We start from the raw sequence: 26,125 nt of genomic DNA, 5'->3' as shown, positions 1-26,125 counted from the left end.
GGTGCAGATCAATAATAGAGGGGGGGTTTCCTGCGGTCACATTCACTGTATCAGATTACTGGATAATAACACCATGTATGGTGACTTGTTGAAAGTTTTGCTGGGTATAATTAGACGAATGTTGTGTCAGAGCTGTGCCGGCTCTGGGCTGTGCACTCTCTGTGGTATTTGTCTTCTTCCATCCATTTATATGAGGATCTGGAGATGACTGGTAGGAAATGTTATCTCAGTATCTGGTATTTATCAACTGTGCAAGCTACAGGCTGCAGGGCTGTGTCTTTGTCAAAGTGGTTAAACATGAAATAGTTTACTCAGAGGGCTTGGTTGGACCCCATTATTGTCCAGAATAATTGATTTTTCCAGACTTAATTGAAATGAAAAAGGCGGCCCTTCATATTGTGTATTGGATTTTGTCTTGTCATTTCCCTAAAGGTCAGACATTTGTATCAGTAGTGATTCTGTCTGCAGGGCCTTGCCCTCCTCTCTCGCACTTCAGATTAACGGGGGCGCCGGAGACCTTGGAACAGGGTTTGAGTTTGTCTGTTGACAGGTTGAAAAATTACAAAATGAGAAAAAGTGGCCTTTGCGGGCACTGAGCAGTAATGAGTTGCTGCAGGAAAATGTCCCCAAGCAGGCCATTGCGTCCCTTGTCATCTCTTGGCGGGGCCCGAAAGCTGCATAGGGAAGCAGATGTTTCCTGCATCTGATTGCCTTGGGACAGAATGAAATTGCCTCTTTTGTAGGCCTTGCTGGGGCCGAGCGTACAGTCACACTATCTGCTTGACTAGATAGGCTGCTGTCATTTGTATTAGTTAAGTGCTGGCGGAGTATCGTCCCCATCAGTCAGGGACGGAGCTGCGCTGGAGGATTCTGCTTCTGTTAGCATTTCGGGCTCGTCTTCTAAACAAATGGAAAAATAAACAGACAGCTCAGAATATGCAGTGTCCTTTATCTTCATGAGAACAGACATGGACGGGCAGTTTCTGTCTTCTGTGTTAAGTTAATGAGTGGAAAACCAAGACAGAGCAACAAACTGTTAGGCGGATCCAAGTGTAATTGTCCACATTTCTGTCTTATCTTCCTTCATTCAAAACCTGCTTTATAATCCTATACTGAAACCTGTGGAAATGATCTGTCTTTTTGGCTCAAGTATACTCCAATCTCTTGTTGCTGCATGTAGCAAGGGACCCCTGTGGCCCACTGACACTTTGCTGGAATTCAACAAAAACAAGAGAAGGGCGCACCGACCTAGTGCAATTCCATTATAACATTTATTGAATAAATTAAAGGTATCACACAATATTCACAGAGGCATGTAGTGAATACGCATGTCAGAACATAACATCGACAAGTAGCTTCCAGGACTATTGGACCTAAAGATTGTATCCATTTTATGCTGAGTTCAACAGGGAATTCCAGCAAAGACCAAAAAAGGTAACTCTCCAGCGCTCAGGTGCTGTGCTCAAGGAAAATATGTGTCTTAACCTTCTTAGCGGTATTCCTGAGCGTGGATTGGGGTTACATTTCAGAGCCAAAAGCGGTAACCCCGAGCCACGCCAGAAGCATCGCTGGATCCTGTAAAAGAGGTTACTTACCTTGTCACCGGGATCCAGCGATGTGTCCCGGCGGTGTGCGGTGGCGGATCTTCCTCCCGATCGTCTCCGTGCCCCGGCTTCCGTCTCCTGCGACGTGACGTTCACAGGGGGGTGGAACCGGCGGCAAATTCAAATGTAAAACACACCAAACACACTGATACCATTCAAAATAAAATACATTCACATTACATTGCCTCCCAGTACCCTTTCCTGCAGTTTTACTGTACTTTTTTGTGTATATATATATATATACATATATATATATATATATATATATATATATATATATATATACACACACACATATATATATATATATATATATATATATATATATATATATATACATACATACATACATACTTTAACTTATTTATAGTTTTTTATTATATTCAAATTTATGATTTTGTGTTTCAAACTTTATCATACCCGAGATGTTATAAAGAAGTAAAAAAAAAAAAAAAAAAATATATGTAAATAGTTGGTTTGGGCTGCTCATTCTCAAGAATTACATGCAAAATAATGGTACCGCTTTAAGCACCTAAAATCCGAAAGAATCATACCGCCAGGGAGGTTAAGCTTTGTAGACAATGCCTAGGATCTTGCTGGTCTCTCAGGACCATGGGTATCCAAAAGTACTAAAAGACAACAAAAACAAGAGAAGGGCGCACCGACCTAGTGCAATTCCATTATAACATTTATTGAATAAATAAAAGGTATCACACAATACTCACAGAGGCATGTAGTGAATACGCATGTCAGAACATAACATCGACAAGTAGCCTCCAGGACTATTGGACCTAAAGATTGTATCCATTTGATGCTAAGTTCAACAGGGAATTCCAGCAAAGTCCAAAAAAGGTAACTCTCCTGCGCTCAGGTGCTGTTCTCAAGGAAAATATGTGTCTTAAGTTTTGTAGACAATGCCTAGGATCTTGCTGGTCTCTCAGGACCATGGGCATCCAAAAGTACTAAAAGACAACAAAAACAAGAGAAGGGCGCACCGACCTAGTGCAATTCCATTATAACATTTATTGAATGAATAAAAGGTGTAACACATAATACTCACAAACACATGTAGTGAATACGCATGTCAGAATATAACATCGACAAGTAGCCTTCAGGACTATTGGACTGCTCCAATGCTGCAGTGAGACCAGATAGTGTCCGTAATGGCTTAGGCTGACGCTTTTCAAGGGAGAACCCTCTTCCTCAGGGCCAAAGGACTGAATACGTATGAGAGACTACCCTGTGACCCCGTCTGCCAGGAGGCAGGCTGCTAGGCGGACAGGGTCACAAGGGGGGCTCTTGTACGTATTCGGTCCTTTGGCTCTGAGGAAGAGGGTTTTCACTTGAAACGTGTCAGCCTAAGCTATTACGGACACCATCTTGTCTCCCTGCAGCATTGGAGCAATCCAATAGTCCTGGAGGCTACTTGTCGATGTTATGTTCTGACATGCTTATTCATTACATGCGTTTGTGAGTATTATGTGTGACACCTTTTATCTATTCAATACATTTTATAATGGGATTGCACTAATTTGGTGCGTCCTTCTCTTCTTTTTGTTGTCTTTTAGTACTTTTGGATGCCCATGGTCCTGAGAGGCCTACAAGATCCTAGGCATTGTCTACAAAGCTTAAGACACATGTTTTCCTTGTGCACAGCACCAGAGCACAGGAGAGACTTTTTTTGGACTTCGCTGGAATTCCCTGTTGAGCATAAAATGGATACAATCTTTAGGTCATTCAAAAAGAATTGCATTATGGGAAGAACATGCAAGGGATTAGTACAGAGCCAAAAAAACAAAACAAAAAACAGAGCGCAATAGTTTCCATATAGCGTTTTAATGCTTAGAAGATGAAGGTAACATTTCTATGCTGGAAGTTATGGTGAGGCCTCTGGCATTCTAGAAAAGGCCTATGCATCCAGTTGGGATAGAAATATTGTATTGTTACAGCTAGATGTGTAGGAAACTCACACTAAATATTCATTCACACAGAAAATGAGCCAGTAAAGAGCAGGGGGTCAGTGTCAGTGGTTTGAGAAAACCAACTATGGATCACTGGAAACCTTAACGTCATCCTGCTGCCCGCCACTGATGGCCTTTGGAAAAGGTTCCAACAATAGGAGGTAAATGTCAGCATAATAACATGTAACCGCTGCCAATGACTTGTACCAGGCCAGTACACATGATACATTCCTGAGATAGGAGGAACCTGTATAGGAGCCCAATTTCATCAAGAAGTGGAGGAGTAGTTTTAATTGGCAAAGGCTTTTACATCAATGTACACCATATTTATCCATAAAAAAAAACATTTTTGACTTTCTGCTAAAAAAAAAAATATCCACTGAAGACATTGAAAAAAAATGAAATTTGGCCAGTATGTAGTCTTCTACTTATTTCTGCAGCCACCCCCCGCTACCTATAAAGGTATATTGATTGATTTGCGCAAAAGTTAAATCCCCTACAAACGATGGTATATATACTGGAATTTTTATTTATTTCTTTATTTTTTTATACTTGTGATCATAGCGGGGACTGCAATATTACGGCAGACAATCTGACTCGAACTGACACTTTTGACACTTTGTGGGAACCAGTGACACTAATACAATGATTACTGTTAAAAATGTGCACTGTCATTGTACTAATGACACTGGCTGGGAAAGGGGTTAAACATCCAGGGTGAATCAATGGTTAAATGTGTGCCTTATCAGTGTTTTTGTGTATACAGTGTGCTGCAGGGAAACATAATCTAGCACATCTCCGCTGACAGGATGGAGCTCTGCATTATTTACATATGCAGAGCTTCATCCAGTGTATCTCCTCACCGATCAGTGGGTGCAGCGGTCATCCATTGGCGAGCTAACCACAGCAAAAATGGCACGCCCCCTACCCAGAAGTGCAGAATTATGCATGTATACGTGATTCCACACAGAGTGTCCACCCTGTACCAGTAAGCCCCAGTTCGCATCGGGCTGATTTGACATGCGACTGATGTCATATCACATGCCAAATCGGAAACCTATTGCTGGCAACGACACCATCCGAATCGGTGCGACGCTGACTTTGCGGCGCTGCACCGATTCCCAAGAGTAGTTTCTGCACTACTTTGGCAACTTCGGGGGGCAATTTCAACAGACATCTGTGCATGAACCCGCACAGGTAATACTACAATTGCACAAGGGCAAAGCCAGGGAGAACAGTGACATCCAGTGTTACCTGCAGAAACTACAAGTGACACCTTCCCAGATGTATACAATAGGGTCCTAACACCCCGTTACAAACCAGAGGCTCTAGAGGTACAGATGAGTACTTTGTTTAGACTATATCTGTACTATAAACTTCTGAGTGTACAGCTGATAAATTACTCCATATTTAGGCTGTATCTGAGCTATAAACCTGCAATGTCGGATGCTCCGTTGGACAAATGGCTCTATATTTAGGCTGCATCTGAGCTATAAACAGGGATCTCTGTTTGGATGGTTGGATAAATGGCTCTATATTTAGGCTGTAACTAGACTATAAGCAACCGCTCTAGATGGACGGTTGGAAAAACAGCTATATAATTAGGCTGTATCATTGCTATGGATGAACAGTTGGATAAATGGCTCTAAATTTAGGCTGCATCTGGGCTATTAACCAGAGGCTCTGGATGTACAGTTGGATAAACTGTTTTTATATTTGGGTTTTGTCTCGACTTGGCCTCTTCAGCAGTATCACTGGTTGACTGCTTTGGCAATTCCCAGGAAAAAGGTTGTCCATATCCTGCTATCCTATGTCTATATTTAGGATGCATCTCTGCTGTAAATTAAAGTTTATTTTTAGTCCCATGGATCTTGATGTGAAGTTGGATAAATAGCTCTTTATTTAGGCTGCATATGGACACTAAACCAATGGATCTGGATGTACAGTTGGATAAATGGCTGTATATTGGGACTGTATATGGGCTATAGACCAGTGGCCTTGGATTGACAGTTGGATAAATGTCTCTATATTTAGGATGTATCCTTAGCATAAACCAGTGGCTCTGTATGGACAGTTGAATAAATAGCTCTATATTAATATCTGCGCTATAAAACAGTAAGGCCCCCATGTGGTTGTTAGGCCAGCTTCAGCACCGAGGCCTACAGTTTTTTTTTTAGTGATGGTGGGAGTAAGGCCCATGTAATCATCCCTCTGGTTCACCACCTTTTCAGGTTCTTCACTTTTCATGGGCTATGCCAGGAAACACTCATTCACATACTTATAAGAGATCTCTGTGTACAGTAGTTCCAAGCCTAGTTTGCAGGAAAGCCCACCAAATGCCTGATGTCCATGAGAGATGGGGGACCGGTTTCCAGGTGCATGCACCCAGGTGAACCTTTGCTATGATTACCAAGCAAGTTAACCCTCCTCCACTAGGCTACCACTTGTTCTCAGTCAGAAATGCTGCTACCATCTTTACCTCCTGAAGTTCCTGTTTAATAAAATACTTAGCAACCAGTGGCGGCCCGTGCATACGGGGCGCCAGAGCGCCGCCCCCCCTAAAAAAAAAAAAAAGAAAAAAAATGACAAAAAACAAATAAAGTTTTGAAAAAAAAAATTGTTTGTTTGCAGGCCTACGCGCTCGGCCTGGTGGCTATGGGGGGGGGGGGCTTGGGGGGGGTTTACGACCCAGAAGAGGCGCCGATTGGCTGCCTTCTGGGGGCGTAACCTGGGCGCAGGAAAAAGCGCTGAGCCACCCCCACCTTCGTGATATCCTGGCTGTGATTGGTCCAGTCTCCAGCCTGGACCAATCATCATCCAGGACATCGCAATGGGGACGGTGCCGGTGCGTGCGTCAGTCACGCACCGTCACCGCCCGATCTCCTTCCCGCCGCCCGGACCGGAAGACAGAAGACTGAAGAGGAGGACGTCCACGGCGCTGCTCGTCTCGGTTCCCGGAATCCCACCATCCCGTCGCCGTCAGAAGGTAAGTGATTGAAGCCGACCTGTGCCCTCACCTGTGACATGCCTGTACCATCACCTATGCCATCACCTGTGCCATCACCTGTGCCATGCCTATGCCATCACCTGTGCCATGCCTATGCCATCACATGTGCCATGCCTGTACCATCACCTATGCCATCACCTGTGCCATGCCTATGCCATCACCTGTTCCATCACCTGTGCCATGCCTATGCCATCACCTGTGCCATGCCTATGCCATCACCTGTTCCATGCCTATGCCATCACCTGTGCCATCACCTGTGCCATGCCTATGCCATCACCTGTTCCATGCCTATGCCATCACCTGTGCCATCACCTGTGCCATGCCTATGCCATCACCTGTGCCATGCCTATGCCATCACCTGTGCCATCACCTGTGCCATGCCTATACCATCGCCTGTGCCATGCCTATACCATCACATGTGCCATGCCTATACCATCACCTTTGCCATGCCTGTACCATGACCTCAAAGTCATGCAATTTTTTTACTACGTTTTTTGCCGCGAAGCAATACCTATTACATTTTTCTTTTTGCGCCCCCCCAAAATTTTGAGCACCAGCCGCCACTGTTAGCAACAATGCAAAAACGTGCAAAGTTATATTTTAGGAGTGCAAAGATATGGTAAGTAAAGATATTGTAAAAGTACAAAAGCACTCTTAAACATTTTCAGAAACAGTAATCTTCATGCTGTCTCATTCAAAGTGGTGGCAGGCACCCTAAAAGAGGAGGTATGTTACTGGCCAGATCATAAGGTGAAAGCTGAGGGAAACAGCCCCCCCCCCCCCCCCCAAAAAAAAAAACTGCAACAAAACAATAAATAATGTGGCCACCACATCTAATGATTGGAAAACTGCAATGTATTACACTGTTGGTTTGGGGTTTAATACCACTTTAAAGGAATAACCCTAGGCTGCGCTACCCATTAACGGAATGTAGCATAACTGTGTAGCACCCTCTAGTGTGCTAGTAGTGAAGTACAGGCAACTTTATTTGACTCATAGCAAGGGTGAGTCTGGAATCTTGGTAAGGGTTTGTTGCAGGCCAGGCTGAATGACTCATACAGGCAGGTCTCTGGTGCCTCCCCCTGATCTAGAAGTTAGTGGGTGGAGGTCAGTAGGATTCACCTGCATACTTGGGAGAACCCAGCTAATTCCTAGGCATACTGGCTTTGCTGGGTGGCTAGGCTGGCCCTTAAACATGGATAAGTGATGGAGCAGGAGAGTCGGGTGAAGGATGGAGTGCTGAGGGGACTGTAGGTGGCCTAGGAGGGATCTCCTAAGTCTAGGGGAGACCCCATTTTCAAGCTGGGCTTGGGCTGGCTCAGGAGGATACATTTAACAGAGTGGTTTGACATGGAATCTTACCCGAAAAGCAGTGGGAGCTAGGAGGACTGTGTGAGTACATCAGCACACCCACCCATATAGCAAATATAACTTGTCACAAATTTGAGTCTGTTAACTTGCTGTACATTTTCACTGGCAAGCTGTACACTTGCAGAGTGCTTGAAGCACAAATTCTAATTGATACTTTTCCAATTTGTAGCAAATTTGCATGGCAAGTCCCTAGCAAGAGCAAAGTTGCAGTGGCGAGTCTACAGCAGGAGCTCTGCAAGTCTACAGCATGAAAATTCAGCCGCAGTGCCCCCTGTGGTGGGATGACTATTACACAACATAACTGAACCAGATTTTGCAGCAGACTTGCAGAATGTTTGCAAAGAAATTTGATCTAGAGTCATGCAATGTGGACTTGCTGCAATTGTGCAACAAACTTGTGAAGCTTGGCAAGTCTAGAATAGCTTAATAAGTCATTTTTAAACTTGCAGCACAATTGCTTGCTATGAGGGTAGGGACATTCGGGGGGAGAGAAGCTTTCTAAAAAGACAGCACTGTGCTTAACCCTTTTATTACCTTGCCCTGGGAGATCTTCAGAGCAGCCAAGAGGGCTGGTAGTGCCTGCAAGCAGTGTAGCTGGGAGCAGATCTACACAAGGAGTGGATACACTCCTGCATGCAGTTTGCCTCAAGTTTTGTGCTATTTCCAAGAGGGGCTGAGAGCTCATAGTCTGTAATTCTACTAAACGCACTAAGGACTGTGTGTATATACAGGAAGGAATGCAGTCCAGGATCGTTTGTTCAAAGGAAGGAAGTTGTCCCTTGTTGTTATTCTTGATTCAAGTTGTGCATTCCATAAATCCCTTCACACATCCAAGTTGTTACCTCTAATAAAACATAAAAAAAAACAAAGCCAAGAGACTGACTTCTTGTGTTTGGATGCAAGCAAAGTTTTGCCTGTCTGTGCAGGAGTAGGAGAGCCAGTTGTCAGCGGCCCCTGCGGGGGTAATACTACAATTGCACAAGGGCAAAGCCAGGGAGAACAGTGACATCCAGTGTTACCTGCAGAAACTACAAGTGACATCTTCCCAAATGTATACAACAGGGTCCTAACACCCCGTTACAAACCAGAGGCTCTGGAGGTACAGATGAGTACTTTGTTTAGACTATATCTGTACTATAAACTTCTGAGTGTACAGCTGATAAATGGCTCCATATTTAGGCTGTATCTGAGCTATAAACCTGCAATGTCGGATGCTCCGTTGGACAAATGGCTCTATATTTAGGCTGCATCTGAGCTATAAACAGGGATCTCTGTTTGGATGGTTGGATAAATGGCTCTATATTTAGGCTGTAACTAGACTATAAGCAACCGCTCTAGATGGACGGTTGGAAAAACAACTATATAATTAGGCTGTATCATTGCTATGGATGAACAGTTGGATGAATGGCTCTAAATTTAGGCTGCATCTGGGCTATAAACCAGAGGCTCTGGGTGTACAGTTGGATAAACAGTTTTTATATTTGGGCTGTATAAGGGCTATAAACCAGTTGCTCTGGGTGGACGGTAAGATAAATGAATCTCTAGGTTACATCAGTGCTATAAACCAAAAGATTTCAGGGGCAGTTGGAAAAAGTTAACATTTGCATGACCCATCCTACTGAAATGAGGAACTAACTTTGCAATTTGGATTTGGCAGGGTGATGACAGTTTTCACATGAAAGTACTTTTTTTTTTTTTTTTTTTAAGAAATGTATTTGATGATTCGTAGACCTTTAGGGATTGAATTAACAAAACTGGAGAGTGCAAAATCTTCTGCAGCTGTGCATGGTAGCCAATCAGCTTCTAACTGATTAATCAATTAAACTTTGCCAATAAAACCTGGAAGCTGATTGGTTTCTCTGCAGAGCTGCATCAGATTCTGCACTTTCCAGTTGTAGTAAATAACCCATTAACCTCCCTGGCGGTATGATTATGTCAGGAATTACATACCAAAAGCGCTACAATTCTTTTCATGGAAATTTGGCGTTATGTATTATAGGCCTACAATTCTTAGTAATTACTGACTTAAACCTGACCAAAATAAGACTCTAGTAGAAATCCCAGATGTGATAAATTTGAAACACAAACACGTGAATTATAATCGAATCAATAATATTATTTTATTATTTAATATATAATATATATAATAAAATTATATTATTGATTAGATTATAATTCATGCATTATATATTATATATAGATGTATGTGTGTGTGCATATATATATAAATATATACATATATATATATATATATATATATATATATGCATATATATATATATATACCGGTGTGTATATATATATATATGCGCATATATATATATATATATATATATATGCATGCATATATATATATATATATATATATATGCATATATATATATATACCGGTGTGTATATATATATATATATATATATATATATATATATGCGCATATATATATGCGCATATATATATATATATATATATACATATATATGCATATATATATATATGCATATATATCTATATATATATATATATATATATATAGATATATATGCATATATATATATATATATATATAATATAAAATGTGTTTTGTGCAACGTTTTTTCTTTTTTTTTGAATTTCCCTCCCTAGTTCCGCTCCCATGCAGCATTGCTGCTGCAGGGAACGGAACTAGGAAGTGATCAGAGCGACGGAGACCGACGGAGGAGCGGCGGGACTCTCGGCTGGCGGTCACAGCAATGAGAGATCATCGCTGGATCACCAGGATAAGGTAAGAGAACACTGCTGCGCTCTCTGCAAACCACCCCGAGCGTGACTCGGGGTTACCGCTCCTGATATGAAAAACCAACCCGTGTCACGCTCGGGATTACCGCTAAGGAGGTTAAGCCCCGTACACACGCACCGATTGTTGGCCGTAAATTTTCGGCCAACGTCCGATCGGCTGATTGTCGGCTTGTTATTATGATGCTTCCGACAACCGACTGCGACTTTTCGGCCGAACAAAATCTGGTGTGCATGCTATAAAATTTTTGTTGGCTGTCACCAGAACGGCCAATTGTTCGTCAGTCAGTACAGATTTCGGCCGACAAAAGTCAGATGAGCAAGACTGGGCATGCTCAGAGAAGAAAAAACACACGAAAAGTAGACCAGAACATGACATCATTTCTGCAGTTTGTTGTTGGCCGATAAAATTTGTGTGCAGTCTAGAGCACATTTCAGCCAACACAATAACACTGGACAAAAGATCGTTCGGCCGACAATCGGTGCGTGTGTACGAGGCATTAGTGTCACGTGACTATGAGTCTTTCCCATATCACATAGAAGATCTCTGCTGTGCTCTGCTCAAAGTCTTCTTCTGTGTTTTTTTCTTTGACTTGGTGAGATGAGGTTATGTCATACAAATTCCTTCCTCTGGCATTTCAGTGATTACGATGTCGCTGATTGCTAATAAAACCCTTTTAGACCTGAAATCAAATTTTTCTGTGAAAACAGAGCCAGGCAGGGTGGTGATTACAATAATGGACCTGAAATTCGGCTGATTAAGACACCTTGTCCCTTCCTGATGTTGCTAATCAGCCTCAGCTGTGCCTCCTTCCTGTCATCCTGACTCCCCGGCAACTGATAGGAAAATTACCCCCATACCATCCGATAGATCCGGGGAGCTTGTTGGATAGACAAACTGGAGTGGAAAATGTGATGTTTAGATGGCCGACACACCCAGAGATTGCGTAATTGGGTGTCCTTCCCACCGATCTCTGCAAAAACACATAACTATCTTTTGAATTTCAAATACTGAGAAACCACACAAAATTCACGAGTGTGATAATTAGTGAGGCTATAATTTTTGGAAAGAAAAATCCATAACTAAAAAGTTATACATGTCTACTAAATAAAAAAAATGCAATTTACAAAAATTCAAATGCATTTTTGGAATGTCGTAAAAACCTTGCAGTCTATGTGTGAAATGTCATTCTAAATACACTATACTGTCAAAAGTATTTGGACGCCTTCCTTTACACCCACCTGAACGTTAAAGGCATCCCAGTCTTAGTTCCGGTTCACACTATCGCGACTTGTCAGGTGACTGGTCAGCCTGACAAGTTGCGGTCCATTCTGTGCTACAGGAACCGTTCTAATAGGAGCGACTCAAGTCGCTCCAACTTAGAAAATAGTTCCTGTACTACTTCGGGGCGACATCGGAGCGACTTGCATTGACTTCCATTATGTGAAGTCTGTGCAAGTTGCGCCGAAGTCGCGGTGCACGCGACTTCACAGGTCGCCCCCGAAGTCGGATCGCCATAGTGTGAACCGACTCTTAGTCTGTAGTGTTCAATATTGAGTTGGCCCACCCTTTGCAGCTATAACAGCTTCAACTCTTCTGGGAAGGCTGTCCACAAGGTTTAGGAGTGTGTCTACGGGAGTGTTTGACCATTCTTCCAGAAGTGCATTTGTGAGGTCAGGCACTGATGTTGGTCGAGAAGGCCTGGCTCACAGTCTCCAATCGAATTCATCCCAAAGGTGTTCTGTTAGGTGGTGGTCAGGACAAGTTCCTCCACCCCAAACTTGCTCATCCATATCTTTATGGACCTTGCTTTGTGCACTGGTGCTCAGTCATTTTGGAACAGGAAAGGGCCATCCCCAAACTGTTCCCACAAAGTTGGGAGCATGACATTTCCCAAAATGTCTTGGTATGCTGATGCCTTAAGAGTTTGCTTTACTGGAGCTAAGGGGCCAAGCCTAACCCTAAAAACCAAGCCCACACCATAATCCCCCCTCCACCAAATGATTTGGACCAGTGCACAAAGCAAGATCCATAAATACATGGATGAGTGAGTTTGAGGTGGAGGAACTGGACTGGCCTGTACCTCAACCCGATAGAACATCTGTGGGATGAATTAGAGCGCAGACTGCCTGGTATAGATCTTGGGGGGACCCCATGCCGTTTTCTTTTTTTTGGTTATATTTCTGTCATAGGGTTCCCCTTAACCACTTAAATAGAGGGCACTTTCACCCCCTTCCTGCCCAGACCAATTTTCAGCTTTCAGTGCTCATTGGCGTCTATGGGAACAATATTGGTTGGCTTGGCATGGCATTGCTCCAGAACTATAAGTGACAGGGACACAAAACTTGGCTAGCACTGAGAGGGGATCCAGAACTACAACATATCTATACATTTTAAAAGTGGGGTATGCCTGTACACTACACTGACTGAACACACTATCCACTAACTACCTGCCTAATCTCTATTGTAACACACTATACATGGCTTCCGTGTAAGCGGCAGCCTTATATAGTGTGGGGCGTGGACTTAGCCCCTGAGCCATGATTGGCTAATGGCACTCTGCCTTTGGCCAATCATGGCTCTAACAGGACATTGTGCTGTGATTGGCCCAAGCATACAGGTCAGGTGCATGCTTTGGCCAATCATCAGCAATCAATGCACTGCAACAACGCAGTGTGTTATAGGGCACTCATCGGCGGGCAAACTTCCTGCCAATCGCCCCATTTGTTCGTGTGTTCGCAGAAAACATGAACAGCTGATGTTCGAGTGGAACACAGAGCCCATCCCTAGTTATGTGTGAGGAATTAGTGGGATCCTGATACATCCAGGGACATCCATCTATCTACACAGAGCCCCGTTATCCCCAAGGGGGAACAGCGTACTTTGACTCCCTGGTTAAACAGGAGTCAAAGTTAGAGGTGTGCTGCTAGTAGTTACTGGTGGTAGATTGTGTGAACACCTGTTCCTGAGTTATTCACAATACACAGAGGTGGCAAGATAACCCGTTTGTTATTGGAATGATTGGTTATCACTGGAGGATTTTATTATCTTTGAACTTTTCTTGACAGTCACTTTTAGATAGATACATTGTATGCTGATTTCACTTCCAGTTATTGTGTGTGATTTAATAACTATGTATTTATTAAGTTTATTCACACCATATAATTATTTTACATCTGAAGCAATTTTTCGGTATACACAGAATTTAGATGATTGCGCTGTTGTAATACTATGAAAGTGAAGTGAAAATACTTAAAGAATACTGGCAGCAAGCAATTTGCACTATTTTCTTTTCTTTTATATATTCACAACATTTTTGGTTTATTTTATTGGGATTGCGTTGATTAAAATACATTACATTGTTGGTATAACTGCTGTCTGTCTCGTCACTGGAGATTTCACTAAATAGTGATACCAGGAGAGGAAATGAGAAAAAAATCTCAACGGGACACAAACAGAAATAATAGGAAGCCTAAGGCTACGTTCACATGTGGGCGTAGCGGATCACGGGAAGAATCGCCGCGATTCTGCCCGCAATCCGTAATCTTTGCAAATTGCGGGACGCCTGTGCGATGCCCGTGATTTGCAATGGCACCCCAAATGCTGTGCGATGTTGCCACGATTTCCACCTGCCGAATCGCTGTAAAATCGCGCAAACAGAATCGCGGGACGCCTGTCGCCCAAAAAAGGTACAAGAGCTTCTTTTGGACGTCAGGCGTCCCACGATTTTGTTTGCGCAATGTTACCGCGATTCGGCAGGCGGAAATCACGACAACATCACACAGCATTTGGGGTGCCATTGCAAATCACGAGCATCGCACAGGTTCTGCCCGCGATTTGCAATGATTCCGGATCGCGGGCAGAATCGTGGCGATTCTGCCCGTGATCCGCTACGCCCACATGTGAATGTAACCTTACAGAGGTTCTAAGTGCCAAAGCAGAAGTCAACTGTAAAAGTTTTGGTTAAAGATACACTTTAACACATTAATTAAGTAGGTATCACCTAAAAAAAATTTCTTTGAGACCCAAAAGACTTTTAGAGCAATTAACCAGTTCTGGACCGGAAGGATTTGCCCCCTTAATGACCAGGCCATTTTTTTTGCGATTCAACACTGCATTATTATAACGGAAAATTGCGTGGCGACACTGTATCGAAGAAAAAAAAAATCATGTCCTCTTTTTCCCACAAACAGAGCTTTCTTTTGGGGGTATTTGATCACCTGTGCGATTTTTATTTTTTGTGATATAAACTAAAAAAGAGTGGCAATTCTGAATTCTGAAAAAACAAAATATATATCTTTCACATTCTGCTATATAACATTCCTCAAAAAAATGAAAAATCTAAATTTTTCATCCATTTAGGCCAATTTGTATTGTGCTACATATTTTCGGTAAAAAAAAAAAAAAAAAAAAATCACAGTAAGCGTGTTTTGATTGGTTTGCGCAAAAGTTATCGCGTCTACAAACTAGAGGAAGGATTTATGTCATTTTTATTTTTTTAATTTTTTTTTTAATAGTAGTTTACTAGTAGATTTTCTAGCAGGACTGCGACATTGTGGCAGAGGGATCGGACCCCTAACATTTTTGACACTTTTGGGGGGACCAGTGACATTACTACAGTAATCATTGCTAAAAATATGCACTGTCACTGTAATAATGACACTGGCAGGGAAGGGGTTAACCCAGGGGTGATCAAAGTGGGAGCCAAGGGGAGTGTTTTCTTACTGTATGTGAGAGGGACTTGTGGAATCAACACAGAGACCCGTGATCCTAAATAGGGGGAACACAGGCTGTGATCAATTCAGAGAGAACAACGGTCTGCTATGTTTACAACAGCAGACCATCGTTCTCTCTCAGCGGGGAGCGATTGCGGGTGCCCGGGGGCAATTGCGGCCGCCGATCCTGTGGATCTGCTTCCACCGCTTCAAAATGGGGGCAGGCGTGCGCCCCCAGGAGTGCTCCCGCGAACCGACATACCCATACGTCAGTTCGCGCAGGCGAGCCAGCCTGCCGCAGTATATCTGCAGCGGGGGGTCAGTAAGTGGTTAAATCGAGTTATTGATCTCTTACCTGCAATACAATTGAGGACATAATGTGCAACTGACAGGAAAGTACCCACTAGAGTCTCCTCTAATGATAGAATTTTGGGGTCTTATTATTATGAGTGCAGGGGGGTTTTATTTTAGGGGAATATCTACCTTTAAGAAAATTTACAAAAATGTTTGCATTTTACTGTAGTAAGATGAAGAAGTGTGAAGAGGCCCTGGGAACACAGTTCACTGTATGGAGCACATAAGCTCCTTGTGTCGTGTGTATAAATGCTCATCCCTTGAGGCTGCGCTGAGCTGCAGTGTGCGCAAAGTGTTCTCACCGTTCCTAATGAAGCTGCAATATTCATATTCACAGTGCATTATCCTCCTATTATATTGCGGGGATTAGATGTGTTAGAGACGGGAATAATGAGAAAGACTACAGCTGATAACTCTTCACTATCACATGCAGATCTTGTAAAGTCAATTAATTATTGTCTGGCAGCGAAACCAGAATATAGAGGAAAATTAACAGAACACCCCCCCCCCCCCCCAACCAGCACCACCACCAACACCAGCACCATTCCTCTGGCTCTGGCTCCAGATTAAATCATTGCATGTAAGCTAAACTGCCTGATGAGCATTGATCTTTCTTCCTGAGACAGGGCCTCTTTACTACCTGCAGGCATGCTAGTTTGTTAATCTGCTGGTAAAATCATTCCACAATGTATATACACATGGCGTCATCACTGTATATAGCAATGATCTGCAAAGTGTGTTAGCCCAGCAACCAATCAGTAACCAGCTTACCTTGTCTGATTTAAAGCGATAGTATCCCCATACAAAAAAAAAAAAAAAAACCCTGCAAGACAATGGCATAATGTGCCAGTATGCATCGCATACTAGCACACAGAGTTGTATAAAGTACTCGAAACCCATACTTGAGTAAAAGTACAAGTGCTCGATCAAAAAGTGACTTGAGTAGAAGTACTAAAGTATTCAACATTTTTTGTACTTAAGTATTGCAAGTAGTTTTTTTAAAAATGTTGCTACTCAAGTACTGAAAGTAAAAGTACCAGTAGTTTTGAAAAAAAATTGCTACTCAAGTACTGAAAGTAAAAGTACAAGTACTGTGTTATGTAGTTATTAAAGAAAGAGAGCTGGTTCACACTACCACTACCAAAAAGTCACCCCGTGACTTGAAGAGACTTGTTTAGAGACTTGGAAGAGACTTGGAAGAGACTTGTGCACTACTTTGAAGAGACAGGCGACTTTGTCTGTGGGGAATGCCTGGCTAATCTCTTTCTTCTTCCTGGAAAGTCTGATAACAAGTCGCTTCAATTAAGATAAGGAGGCAACTCCCATTGAAGTATATGGGACAGTCGGATCACAGGTCGCTTCAAAGTAGTACAGGACCCTTTTCTAAAGTCGGAGCAACTTCAGTAGTGCCAATTAAGACGGCACTGATTGATTAACATTGCTTTTGTTATGTCAAGCGACCTGGGGCTACACAAGTTGCCTCACAAGTCGCGCTAGTGTGAATGGGCTCAGAAGTCAAAAGTTTGAACATCATATTGTTTTTTATTATTTCAAATGCAGCTTTTATTTATACATACAGTAGCATTTATTTTCGTATGCGCTGATAATACACATGTTTTGAGCTTCATGAAACCTGCCATCTACTGTTCTGGCATTTTTATAATTGTAACGAGTAACTATGCAGCACAAAAAAAAAAAATATCGGAGTAGAAGTATTGAAATCATTGAAAAAATGTAGTGAAGTAAAAGTGGAAGTAGGAGAAAAAATTCTACTCTAGGAAAGTACAGATACTGCCTTTCGGTACTTAAGTACAGAAGTGAAGTAATTCTACTTAGTTACTATACATCTCTGCTAGCACATTATGAAATACCAACCTTAGAACGAAGCCCCGACACGGTCGCCCGGACACCGCTAAGGGAGCTGTCATGTTCCCTCGGCATCTCTTCCAGGTTCGGAGGCTCTGGTGAGTGGCCGGAGCCGCGATGACGTCACTCCCACACATGCGCTGGAGTTCACTTCCCTGCACGGAGCCAGCAAGAAGCTCCGAAGGTCTGCTGGACCTTCAGAGCGCATGCGCTGCTGGTGTCAGCGGCTGCAAGCAGGGTGAATATCTCCTTATTATAGAATTACCTGTAGGTAAAAGTTAAAAAGCGGAGTATACTACCGCTTTAATGATTAACAGAAGATTTGAAAATTCTGGATTTTGTAATTAAATCTCATCCCACTATACAAAGTTTTATGGCGTTCCTAGTCTGTGAGACGTGACTATTATTAGGGCCATATATTATACAGAGCAACACTTTGCTGGTTGGATCACCGCAGCTTCGCTTCACTCTCATTCTCCGACACACAAAAGATGAGAGGCAAAATAGCCCTTTCGTTACATAGTTAGTAAGGTTGAAAAAAAGACACAAGTCTATCTAGTTCAACCAATGAAAAAAAAAAATAATAAAAAAAATTAAAAAAAAATAATCATTCAACCCCATATACACAATCCTATACCCGCAGTTGATCCAGAGGAAGGATGATCCAATTTGCTCCATCAGGGGAAAAAAATCCTTCCTAATCCCCCAAGAGGCAATCGGATTTTCCCTGCATGAACTTTATTAATAAATGTGAGTACCCAGTTATATTATGTACATTTAGGAAAGAATCCAGGCCTTTTTTAACCTTTTCAGCCTCGGAAGGATTTACCCCCTTTCTGACCAGGCCACTTTTTTGCAAAACGGCACTGCGTTGCTTTAACTGAAAATTGCGCAGTCCAGCGATGTTGTCCTTTTTTTTTTTTTTTTTACACAAACTGAGCTTTTTTTCTTTTTGGTGGTATTTGATCACCTCTGCAATCTTTATTATGTGCACTATAAACAAGAAAAGACTGACAATTCTGAAAAAAAACAAACAATATTTTTTACTTTCTGCTATAAAACACATGAAAAAAATGTAAAAAATCGAATTTCTTCATCAGTTTAGGTCAATATGTATTCTGCTACATAGGACAACCACAAGGGATTGCCTTATAATGGAGGCTTATGGAACTCTCTCGTATAATGTCTGGAGCAACTGATACATTGTAAAGCGATATATAGCCCTATTGACACGTATCAAATATATGAACACACTGAGAGTGAGGTTATATATTTACCCCCCTCTACCACCTGGAGCAATAACTCTTTTAAAAGGAACAGACCTCTATGAGAAAGCATTTTATATGCTGATATTTTGCCCTACACCGTGTTACGTATCGGCTTGGATACACGAAATAGGATATCCTAAGGCTAATATCAGATGGTTGTCCTATAATATGGTCCCAGCACCCGTCCAGGGATTATTCTCCCTTGCACATGCACCTTTGGAGATAAGTACTGTGGGGTCTTTGCGGCCCTGAGGAAGCGATTGGTAAAACGCGTCGGTACTGAAGACCCTTAACTACACAGTGCTTGTCAAACAGCTACCATACATGCCTGTTTCCCCTTAAGGGATTGTTTTTATATAATTGGTATTGTCCTTATGTGTTTTTGTCTTTATTTTTGATACAATAAATATGGATTTTATTATATTATTTCGCTTGGCCTGTACAGTCCTACTCTCTCTCTTTTTCTTTTTCCATATATACACTTGTGGACGATGGCCATATGTGCCACAGGTTTTTTCTAAACTGGTATTTGATCACCTTTGCGATTTTTTTTATTTTTTTTTGCGCTATAAATAAAAATAGACCGACAATTTTGAAAAAAAAAAAAACAATATTTTTTACTTTCTACTATAAAACAAATCCAATAAAAAAATGTAAAAAAAAATCAAATTTCTTCTTCAAATTCGGTCAATATGTATTCTGCTACATTTTTTGGGTAAAAAAATCCCAATAAGCGTATATTCGCCAAATGCAGTGATGATACGCATCACAGCCCTCAAAGAGGGGCCTGTGTCACCCAGAAGCAACAGCATGTCATCAGTGTACAATAATATTTTTTCCATGATGGGGCCCATACCGAAAACCCTCTACTGAGGTACTGGCTCTAATCTGCTCCACCAAAGACTCTATGGCTAAGGCGAACAGCAAAGGGGATAGGGGGCCCCCCTGCCTGGCCCCCCTCTCTAGGTTAAACAGTGAAGATATCAATAAGCGTATATTGATTGGTTTGTGCATAAGTTATAGCGTCTACAAACTATGGGATAGATTTATGGACTTTTTAAAAAAAAATGTTATTAGTAATGGCGGTGATCAGCAATTTTTAGAAGGACTGGGACAATGCAGCGGACAAATCTGACACTAAGTGACACTTTTTGGGGACCAGTGACATTAATACAGTTATCAATGCCAAGAAAATGCACTGTCACTGTATAAATGACACTGGCAGGCAAGGGGTTAACATCAGGGGCACTCAGAGCGTTAAGTGCGCTCCTAGGGAGTGCTTTCTAACTGTGTGGGGGATGGACTGACTGCAAGAAGAGAGATACCTGTGTTTCTGATTACTAGGAACTCAAGATCTCAGAATGACGGTCGGTCTTGTTTACATAGGCAGACCGCCGTTCTGTCATTTCCTCCGAACGATTGTGGGTGGTCGGCGGCCATCGCTGCCACTGGACCTGCTGATTGCCCCCTGCTGTGTCCAATCCAGTGGCGTCGGCAGGGGGGGGCTGACAGGGGCTATAGCCCCGAGTGTCCCTTTGAAAAGCCCCGGGTCTCCTCTTCATGTTAAAAAGCTGTTAGCCCCGAGCCTCCTCCTCCACCCCCTCACCTGGCTGGCTGACTGGCTGTACTCATTCCGTTCAGTCGTTCTGACTTCCTTCCTTCCTTGCCTGCAATCGCGGACACACTGGTTGCTAGCCTGCCGCTTAGCGTCTAGCAACCAGTGATGTCACGTGACGTCAGCAGCGTCAGGTGACAGCAGCAGCCAGAGCGCGCGGCGGCCCCGAGAATTCCGCCTCCGCGCCAAGAATTCTTACTCCTTCCATCCTTCTGCGGGACTTGCTGGACTCGTTCAACCTCCTCTCCGCTCCCAGGCCTGAAGGACAGGCTGACCGGGGGGAGCAAAGATTACGGGTGGGCGGGAGGTGCAGGCAGCGCTCCACCTCACAGAGCAGTGCACCTCCATTACTAAGAAAACGGGTCCTGTCTGCTGCTGGTCATCCTGCTGAAAGGTACTGTTCTGACCATCACACACACCTTCCACTGCTTCCAGACAGGGACTGGTACATGGGGGGGACAAGTGGGACTGCAGACAGGGCTAGGGGGGTCTCTCTGTTACCCCCCTCTGTCACCCCCCCTCTCTCTCTTTGTCATCCCCTCTCTCTCTCTCTATCGCCCCCCCTATCTCTCTCTGTCACCCCTCTCCCTTTCTGTCACCCCCGCTTTCTTTCATTCACCCCTTCGCTTTCAGACACCCCCCCCCTCTCTGTCACCCCCTCCTCTCTCTTTGTCACCCCCTGCTTTCTTTCAGTCACCCCCCTCTCTTTCTGTCACCTCCTCTTTCTGTCAGCCCCCCTCCCTCTCTGTCACCCCCCCCCTCTCTCTCTGTCACCCCCTCTCTCTCTCTGTCACCCCCTATCTCATTCTGTCACCCCCCCCTCTCTCGATCTCTCCCTCTCTCTGTCACCCCCCTATCTCTCTCCCTGTTACCCCGTCTGTCACCCCCTCTCTGTCACCCCCTCCTCTCTCTTTCTGTCACCCCCTGCTTTCTTTCAGTCATCTCACTATTTCGGTCACCCCCCCTCTCTCGTTCTGTTACCCCCTCTCTCGTTCTGTTACCCCCTCTCTCTTTCTATTACCCCCTCTCTATTTCTGTTACCCCCTATGTCACCCCTCTCTTTATGTCACCCCCGCTTTCTTTCAGTCATTACTCTCTTTGTCACCCCCCTCTCTTTCTGTCACCCCCCTCTCTCTGTCACCTTCCTCTCTCTCTTTCTTTCTCTTTCTGTCACCCCCTGTCTCTTTCTGTCACCCCCATTTCTCTGTCACCCTCTCTCCCTTTCTTTCACCCCCCTCTCTGTCACCCTCTCTCTCTTTCTGTCACCACCCCCTCTCTCTCTCTCTCCCTGTCACCCCCCCCCTCTCTCTCTCTCTCTCTCTATCTCTCACTCCCATCTCTCTTTCTGTCACCCCCTCTCTCCCTCTGTTACCCCCTCTCTCTGTCACACCCCTGTTCTCTCCCTCTGTCACCCCCTCTCTCTCTCTGTCACACCCCTGTTCTCTCTCTCTCTCTGTCAGGGGGTGTATGAGGAATGCATGGAGAGTGCACTTCTTGGTAAGCACTTTTATGGGCGTAGAAAACCTCCCCTCGGATATGATCAGGGCCTCTTATACGATGGAATGGATGGTGGGATGTAAGCAATGTACCTCTCTCCCCTACTTGTGGATCACTCCAAAACGCTGATGGTGGCCAAATGCCTCTCGTACGTGTCTGGAGGTAATACTCGGGTCGGGGTCACTAAAGGTTCCTTCAATCACACAGGTGCTACACTGTAGGGGGGTGAAAGCGCTCAAGAAGACCCCTCTCCCACCTTTCCTTTCACTTTGCTGAGTGTGTTCACTGTCTGACGGAGCTCCCAATGCATGATCAAGTGACCAGAGTATTACATCCATCCATTCATCCCATATAGCTCTATATAGCTCACTGGAGTGACATATCACTGTCATCAGACGACACGCTTGGTTCACTCACAAGAAGTCACTTGTCATATCTTGTGTTCATCTGTTCAAGTCATTATTTATTCTGGAGTCATCACCGGTTCACATTATTCACTTAATGGACTTTTTTTCTTGTTTTTTGTTATATCTTATATACATTTTTGTGATTCATTTCACGTCAGCATTGGCAGACTTCACCACTTGCATTGTTGCACTTTATTATTATTATTTAGTTTTTCATTCCATGAAGACTTCATTTTAGTTATTTCACTTCACCATTTTGACCTGTGTATTAGAAGATTATGTTGATTTTTTAATATCACCATAATATTTTTACTTATTTATCCATCTGTACCGTTTTTTTGGATATTTCTTTGAGCATTCATCTATTTATATTTATATCTTTGACATCTGTATTATTCTCCACTGACACCTTTTGAACACTATAAGGTTTAGATTGATCCATACATTTATCCATCTGTACGTATTTGTACAGATTTGTGCATGTTTATCCATCTGTACCCCACACCTACTATTGTATTGATTTAGTGAATATATCATCTGTCTACACTATCTTCCACATTGGATTGGATACTCTGTTTATTATTTATTAATTCACCACTCATCCATCTGTACCAGGAATCTGCGCCAATTTTTTTCTTTTCCCATTTTTATCTTACGGTGGAGACACCGAGCAAAAATGGCTGCTGTTCCGTTTGTGGTACTCTTTGTACACACTCATATCACACATCTTTTTCACTTACCTGTGGCGGGGGTCATTGTAGGAGTCAGTGTAGGTGTCAGTGTAGGAGGGGTCAGTGTAGGAGTCAGTGTGGCCGGGGGTCAGTGTAGGGGGGTCAGTGTTGGTGTCAGTGTGGCGGGGGTCAGTGTAGGTGTCAGTGTAGAAGGGGTCATTGTATGTGTCAGTGTAGGAGGGGTCAGTGTAGGAGGGGTCAGTGTAGGGGGGTCAGTGTAGGTGTCAGTGTGACGGGGGTCAGTGTTGGTGTCAGTGTAGGGGGGTCTGTTCTCCTCTCCATGTCTGACCCTCTCCTCTCTTCTCCTCTCCATGTCTGATCCTCTCCTCTCTTCTCTTCTCCTCTCCATGTCTAACCCTCTCCTCTCTTCTCCTCTCCATGTCTGATCCTCTCCTCTCTTTTCTTCTCCTCTCCATGTCTAACCCTCTCCTCTCTTCTCCTCTCCATGTCTAACCCTCTCCTCTCTTCTCCTCTCCATGTCTAACCCTCTCCTCTCTTCTCCTCTCCATGTCTGACCCTCTCCTCTCCATGTCTGACCCTCTCCTCTCTTCTCCTCTCCATGTCTGACCCTCTCCTCTCCATGTCTGACCCTCTCCTCTCTTCTCCTCTCCATGTCTGACTCTCTCCTCTTCTCCTCTCCATGTCTGACCCTCTACTCTCCATGTCTGACCCTCTCTTCTCCATGTCTGACCCTCTCCTCTTCTCATCTCCATGTCTGACCTTCTCCTCTCCTCTCCATGTCTGACCCTCTCCTCTCCATGTCTGACCCTCTCCTCTCCATGTCTCACCCTCTCCTCTCCATGTCTCACCCTCTCCTCTCCTCTCCATGTCTGACCCTCTCCTCTCCATGTCTGACCCTCTCCTCTCCATGTCTCACCCACTCCTCTCCATGTCTCACCCTCTCCTCTCCTCTCCATGTCTGACCCTCTCCTCTCCATGTCTGACCCTCTCCTCTCCATGTCTGACCCTCTCCTCTCCATGTCTGACCCTCTCCTCTCCATGTCAGACCCTCTCCTCTCCATGTCAGACCCTCTCCTCTCCATTTCTGACCCTTTCCTCTCCTCTCCTCTCCATGTCTGACCCTCTCCTCTCCATGTCTGACCCTCTCCTCTCCATGTCAGACCCTCTCCTCTCCATTTCTGACCCTTTCCTCTCCTCTCCTCTCCATGTCTGACCCTCTCCTCTCCATGTCTGACCCTCTCCTCTCCATGTCTGACCCTCTCCTCTCCATGTCTGACCCTCTCCTCTTCTCCTCTCCATGTCTGACCCTCTCCTGTCCATGTCTGACACTCTCTTCTTCTCCTCTCCTCTCCATGTCTGACCCTCTCCTCTTCTCCTCTCCTCTCCATGTCTGACCCTCTCCTCTTCTCCTCTCCATGTCTGACCCTCTCCTCTTCTCCTCTCCATGTCTGGCCCTCTCCTCTTCTCCTCTCCATGTCTGACCCTCTCCTCTCCATGTCTGACCCTTTCCTCTCCTCTCCTCTCCATGTCTGACCCTTTCCTCTCCTCTCCATGTCTGACCCTTTCCTCTCCTCTCCATGTCTGACCCTTTCCTCTCCTCTCTTCTCCCCATGTCTGATTCTCTCCTCTTCTCTCCTCTCCTCGTCTGACCCTCTGTACTCCTCTCCATACCACCCCTTGACTGAGGGGGGCATTGGGTGGAGCTTGGGCGGTACTTTTAAATGTGGGAGGAGCTTGGGCGGGACTTCCTTTAAAATGTGGGAGGGGTTATCAAATTTACCTTCGGGCTGAAGCCCCTGGTCTTTTTCCCACCTAGCAACGCCCCTGGTCCAATCACAGCAGGAGCGCGGCTCCAGCGGCGCACGTGCGTGCCCTTGAGCTGATGGAAACAATCATGTACAGGTGCATGATTTTACGCTTAAGGGCCGCCCTGCCACATTAAATGTACGTGGGGTGGTCCTTAAAGTGTAAATTCACTCTCTCAATCAACATGGGCTATTTTTAATCCTTATACTGCTAGCATTAGTAAATAGATAGGAAAGTATATCTTATATTTACTTGTTTTACACTTTTTTTTTTGCATTTCTTCAGTTACTTCCTGGTTTCCATGCCTCGGCAAATAAAGTCATACATCCCAGGTGTCTTGAGGAGGGAGGGGAGGGTTCTCAGCTCAGCCAATGCCTGAGACACATTCCAGGAAGTAAATGATACATAAATAATCTGCCCTTACTCAAGATGGCCACGACCAGAAATGCCAGGGGGAGTTTTTCAAAATAATTTCTCAGCAAAAGAAAGCATGGAGACATGGATGGATGGGGGAGTTTGTTTTAAATACTAAAAATAAATGAAATTGCGTTTTTTGTTTGTGGTGCCCAGATGCAGTGCAGTTCCACTTTAAATGGTTAAAGCAATCTACTGATTTGGCTAGAATTACCTCCGGAGGGAGTCTTTTCCACATTTTCACAGCCCTTGCTGTGAAGAAGCCTTTACCTTTTTGGAAAATAAATCTCTTTTCCTCCAGATGTAAAGAGTGCCCCCTTGTCCTCTGTGATGACCTTAAAGTGAATAACTCAACACCAAGTTCATTCTATGGCCCACTTATGTATTTATACATGTTGATCATATCCCCCCTTAACTACTTGACGTCCGCACTATAGCCAAATGAGGGCTACAGCCAGTGTTCCCTTTAGCCTGCGCGCATGCGCGGGCGCGCAGTGTGAATGAAGGTCCCGCGCAAGCACCTATTCAAACCGCGCAGCCGCAGACGTGGCGGCCGTGTAGCAGAGCGTGCGCCGCGAGAGCACGCCCATTGTGTGACAATAGCGAATGAAAATTCGCTATTGTCACACGGATCCTCCTCCTGGCCAATCAGGGAGCGGGTCCTCCCGCTTCCTGATTGGCCGAAAGGCCAACTTCATGCCATTGGCCGAGGAAGAGGCGCCGGGACTCGGGGAGTCAGGAGGACTGAGGAGAGGCAGGAAGCCGGGGAATGAA

At 44.2% G+C, this 26,125-nt stretch overlaps 1 protein-coding gene across 1 annotated transcript in view; it reads left to right on the top strand.

The window, feature by feature from the left end:
* LOC309568078 (opioid-binding protein/cell adhesion molecule homolog) overlaps positions 1-26,125 on the top strand; it is a 656,963-nt gene that overhangs the window by 213,491 nt on the left and 417,347 nt on the right. The gene's annotated exons all lie outside the window — the stretch shown is intronic.

The sequence above is a fragment of the Pelophylax lessonae genome, assembly GCF_965119305.1.
Source record: "Pelophylax lessonae genome assembly, chromosome: 12".
NCBI classification, from domain to species: domain Eukaryota; kingdom Metazoa; phylum Chordata; class Amphibia; order Anura; family Ranidae; genus Pelophylax; species Pelophylax lessonae.
Note: the sequence above shows the minus strand (reverse complement) of the source record. Positions and strands in the feature narration are given on the sequence as shown.